The sequence below is a fragment of the Eutrema salsugineum genome, unplaced genomic scaffold (genome assembly GCF_000478725.1).
Source record: "Eutrema salsugineum unplaced genomic scaffold, Eutsalg1_0 scaffold_1, whole genome shotgun sequence".
NCBI lineage: Eukaryota > Viridiplantae > Streptophyta > Magnoliopsida > Brassicales > Brassicaceae > Eutrema > Eutrema salsugineum.
Genome location: NW_006256909.1, coordinates 19,389,995 through 19,395,994, shown reverse-complemented (window position 1 = coordinate 19,395,994; position 6,000 = coordinate 19,389,995).

Genomic DNA, 6,000 nt, shown 5'->3' with positions numbered 1-6,000 from the left:
CCAGACCAAGTCAGCTCGCCGGCGCTGCTATGGCCACGTCGGCATCATCGTAGGACTCCGGCGATCCTCCTATCTCTCAGCCAGCTGTAATTCCAAAAACAATTTGGCATCTGTGGTGCAAAACAAGCAAAGTTTGAAAAAGTATGACTTCGAGATCACGAGATCAGAGGGTTGAACTAGGTAGAAGTACCAGATGAGGTTTTCGAGAATGCTTCGCCTCTGTGGGAAGATTTTGTGGTGGGTCGGTTTCTTTCAGTGGCGCCTCACGTCGCTAAAGTTCACGTCATAGTGAACAAAATCTGGACACACGGAGAATCATCCCAAAAGATCGAAGTCATCATGGTGAACCTCACAACAATGAAGTTTTGGGTACAAATTCATCAATGCGTGAAAGGATACTCCGGAGAGGTATGTGGAACATAGCAGCAGTTCCGATGGTGGTAACCAAGTGGTTTCCATTCACGGAAGATGAAGCTCCAGAGGTCAAATCGATACCCTTATGGGTTCATATCAAGAACGTGCCCATGAGTATGTACTCATGTAAAGGCTTGAGTTTCATAACGAGTGCAGTAGGAGTCTCAGTTCGACTACATCCGAAAACAGCGACGTGTTCAGACCTTTGACATTGCAAAGGTTTTTGTGAATGCAGATCTTACTAAAGATTTGCCGGAGAAGGTTAATTTTTCAAAGAATAGAATTGAGTCTTTGGTGGAATTCAACTATCCGTGGCTGCCCCCAAAGTGCAACATGTGTGGTAAACGGGGTCACCTAAACACCGTCTGCGTGATCAACAAGCGGCAAGGCTCGACCAAGGGCTGTTCCACAGAGGTGACTCGGGACGAATCCCCGATCATTCTTAAGAAGCAGCAGCAGAGCACTGGCACTACAGTCGAACCAGTTAAAAAAATGCCGGTAACAGAGCAGACAGTCATTGAGACGAGAGAATCAGAGAATCTCCAATCAAATGAAACAGAGCAGACAGAGCAATGGACCAAAGATTCACCGTCAAAAATGGGACGGAGCCCAAATAAAACAAAGGCAAGTGAAGGGAATTCAATTCCAGTCACCACTTCAAAATTCCACATATTGGGAGAATCAATGGAAGAGGGGGGGATAGCAGAGCCCGAGGACGCCACTGAGACACGGGAAACTGAGAACAACAAAACATTTCAATAAGAACATAAATGATGGTTAATCATATCATTTTCACCAGTTCGTAACTGTCTAATTCAAATACTTTGCAGTCACTTGATGCTCGATATCATGCTTGTTAATGTCCACATAGGGGACTCCAAATCCATATTTAGAAGAGATATATTTTTTTCTTTGGCTCATCGTACTTGACAAAATAGACTCACAAAAAGAAACAGTTATCTTTGATATGGATACTTTGGTATCTGAATATCGATAATTCATAATTGTTGCTAACAACATCAGGTTTTATCATTTATGTGCAGTTCTGAGGTTTAGCTAAAAATTATTTCCCGTTAAAACATTCTATTAATAATAACAATATTAAAAAAATATATACAAGTTTGATTTATATCCAGTGATCTGGAAGGCAAAAGAAAAACAGATGAAAAACGGTGCATTTTGCTAAGGAGGCGATTAACAAGGCAATTACGGTTTTCTTATTCCGTCCAGACCAAGTCAGCTCGCCGGCGCTGCTATGGCCACGTCGGCATCATCGTAGGACTCCGGCGATCCTCCTATCTCTCAGCCAGCTGTAATTCCAAAAAAAAATTTGGCATCTGTGGTGCAAAACAAGCAAAGTTTGAAAAAGTATGACTTCGAGATCACGAGATCAGAGGGTTGAACTAGGTAGAAGTACCAGATGAGGTTTTCGAGAATGCTTCGCCTCTGTGGGAAGATTTTGTGGTGGGTCGGTTTCTTTCAGTGGCGCCTCACGTCGCTAAAGTTCACGTCATAGTGAACAAAATCTGGACACACGGAGAATCATCCCAAAAGATCGAAGTCATCATGGTGAACCTCACAACAATGAAGTTTTGGGTACAAATTCATCAATGCGTGAAAGGATACTCCGGAGAGGTATGTGGAACATAGCAGCAGTTCCGATGGTGGTAACCAAGTGGTTTCCATTCACGGAAGATGAAGCTCCAGAGGTCAAATCGATACCCTTATGGGTTCATATCAAGAACGTGCCCATGAGTATGTACTCATGTAAAGGCTTGAGTTTCATAACGAGTGCAGTAGGAGTCTCAGTTCGACTACATCCGGAAACAGCGACGTGTTCAGACCTTTGACATTGCAAAGGTTTTTGTGAATGCAGATCTTACTAAAGATTTGCCGGAGAAGGTTAATTTTTCAAAGAATAGAATTGAGTCTTTGGTGGAATTCAACTATCCGTGGCTGCCCCCAAAGTGCAACATGTGTGGTAAACGGGGTCACCTAAACACCGTCTGCGTGATCAACAAGCGGCAAGGCTCGACCAAGGGCTGTTCCACAGAGGTGACTCGGGACAAATCCCCGATCATTCTTAAGAAGCAGCAGCAGAGCACTGGCACTACAGTCGAACCAGTTAAAAAAATGCCGGTAACAGAGCAGACAGTCATTGAGACGAGAGAATCAGAGAATCTCCAATCAAATGAAACAGAGCAGACAGAGCAATGGACCAAAGATTCACCGTCAAAAATGGGACGGAGCCCAAATAAAACAAAGGCAAGTGAAGGGAATTCAATTCCAGTCACCACTTCAAAATTCCACATATTGGGAGAATCAATGGAAGAGGGGGGGATAGCAGAGCCCGAGGACGCCACTGAGACACGGGAAACTGAGAACAACAAAACATTTCAATAAGAACATAAATGATGGTTAATCATATCATTTTCACCAGTCCGTAACTGTCTAATTCAAATACTTTGCAGTCACTTGATGCTCGATATCATGCTTGTTAATGTCCACATAGGGGACTCCAAATCCATATTTAGAAGAGATATATTTTTTTCTTTGGCTCATCGTACTTGACAAAATAGACTCACAAAAAGAAACAGTTATCTTTGATATGGATACTTTGGTATCTGAATATCGATAATTCATAATTGTTGCTAACAACATCAGGTTTTATCATTTATGTGCAGTTCTGAGGTTTAGCTAAAAATTATTTCCCGTTAAAACATTCTATTAATAATAACAATATTAAAAAAATATATACAAGTTTGATTTATATCCAGTGATCTGGAAGGCAAAAGAAAAACAGATGAAAAACGGTGCATTTTGCTAAGGAGGCGATTAACAAGGCAATTACGGTTTTCTTATTCCGTCCAGACCAAGTCAGCTCGCCGGCGCTGCTATGGCCACGTCGGCATCATCGTAGGACTCCGGCGATCCTCCTATCTCTCAGCCAGCTGTAATTCCAAAAAAAAATTTGGCATCTGTGGTGCAAAACAAGCAAAGTTTGAAAAAGTATGACTTCGAGATCACGAGATCAGAGGGTTGAACTAGGTAGAAGTACCAGATGAGGTTTTCGAGAATGCTTCGCCTCTGTGGGAAGATTTTGTGGTGGGTCGGTTTCTTTCAGTGGCGCCTCACGTCGCTAAAGTTCACGTCATAGTGAACAAAATCTGGACACACGGAGAATCATCCCAAAAGATCGAAGTCATCATGGTGAACCTCACAACAATGAAGTTTTGGGTACAAATTCATCAATGCGTGAAAGGATACTCCGGAGAGGTATGTGGAACATAGCAGCAGTTCCGATGGTGGTAACCAAGTGGTTTCCATTCACGGAAGATGAAGCTCCAGAGGTCAAATCGATACCCTTATGGGTTCATATCAAGAACGTGCCCATGAGTATGTACTCATGTAAAGGCTTGAGTTTCATAACGAGTGCAGTAGGAGTCTCAGTTCGACTACATCCGGAAACAGCGACGTGTTCAGACCTTTGACATTGCAAAGGTTTTTGTGAATGCAGATCTTACTAAAGATTTGCCGGAGAAGGTTAATTTTTCAAAGAATAGAATTGAGTCTTTGGTGGAATTCAACTATCCGTGGCTGCCCCCAAAGTGCAACATGTGTGGTAAATGGGGTCACCTAAACACCGTCTGCGTGATCAACAAGCGGCAAGGCTCGACCAAGGGCTGTTCCACAGAGGTGACTCGGGACAAATCCCCGATCATTCTTAAGAAGCAGCAGCAGAGCACTGGCACTACAGTCGAACCAGTTAAAAAAATGCCGGTAACAAGCAGACAGTCATTGAGACGAGAGAATCAGAGAATCTCCAATCAAATGAAACAGAGCAGACAGAGCAGACAGAGCAATGGACCAAAGATTCACCGTCTAAAATGGGACGGAGCCCAAATAAAACAAAGGCAAGTGAAGGGAATTCAATTCCAGTCACCACTTCAAAATTCCACATATTGGGAGAATCAGTGGAAGAGGGGGGATAGCAGAGCCCGAGGACTCCACTGAGACATGTGAAACTGAGAGAGCAGAGGAGGAAGCAAATTCAACAAACGCAAATTCAGAAACAGAGACATTGTCTCAATCAGAAAATCTAGCAGAAGTTGCAGAAGTTGTAGAAGTAGTGGAAGGAGGTACAGTGAGACAATCTCTCCCTCGTAACTCAAAATACAAACATAGATTCTTGTCAGAGACTTCGACTGCTAGTACTAAGGATCCTCTGGGTACTATAATAAACTTCAAATTAACATAATATTCCTTAATAAAAACATTATTCATTTGCAAGAATATTGTTACAGAAATGGTGTTACAAGAAAGATTTCTTAGTAGATGGTTAGCCATGAATAAAGAAAATCTTGAAGAAAATTAAAAAAGAATAGGATTAAATGAAAAAATGGTAATTTTTTTGGCATGTTTATCACTTATCTTAGAAGGCAACATAATACAGTAGAACATCTATAAATTAATACTCGATAAATTAATAATCACTATAAATTAAAAATTTTGCTGGTCCCAAGTCGGACCAATATAAATCAAATTCGATAAGATAATAATATAATAATTTTTTTTAAACCATTATGTAAATATATGGTCCCAACAAAAACATAAATTAATAATAATAGAAATTTATGTAAATATATGTAAATATAATATTCTAAAATATGAGTAATGTATTTCTTAAAGTTAAAATCTCATTGGTTCTCATCTCTCTAATTATTATATCAGTAGCTCTTATTATTGTTTTACTATATACATTCAAAATTTATGATGATTTTTTGATGTGATAATTAATTTTCTTACCTGTAAATATTTTAAAACGTATTGTAGTGTTATCTTCAGTTTTATAATCAATAATATTGATAGTAGCCATGATTTTTTTTATAAATTTTAAACTTATAAACATTTATATTTTTACATGGACAATCCAATATGGTGTTAAAAATTATTTTATTGTGATAGTTATGATTGTTAAATATAATGTATATTATAAGATTTGTTAAAATTTTAAAATATAACATTTTTCTAAAAAAAATTTTAGCAAATATTATGCGGAAAGCAAATTTTCTCTATAAATTAATAATTTTTAATTTATAGATAAATTAATATCACGAGAAATTAATAAAATATTATGGTCCCAACATTATTAATTTATAGAGGTTTTACTGTATTTTGTCTTATGAGTTTATTAGTTATATTTTAAAATCTAGTTTTTAAATTTTAATTTATCATTAAATTTGCAAGTGTAGCACTACTTTTGGTTAAAATATAATAGTTATATTTGACATAGGAAATATGATATACCAAACTATAATGGTGATTAAAGATATACTTTATAAAGTAGATAATACAACTAACTGATTTGGATGTGAAATAAATAAAAAAGAAGACAAAGAAAAAGCCAATTTATGTGAAAGTGATGAAGATTTTAGTCTTGAAAATAAAAATAAAAAATCACAAAAAAATTTCAAGACAAAAAAGGCTAGGAAGAACAACAACAAAAAACCTAAATCTGTGAAAAAAATTACGAAATGAAGACTATGAATGAACCATTTTGTTTTTGTATTTATTATTATTTTTAAT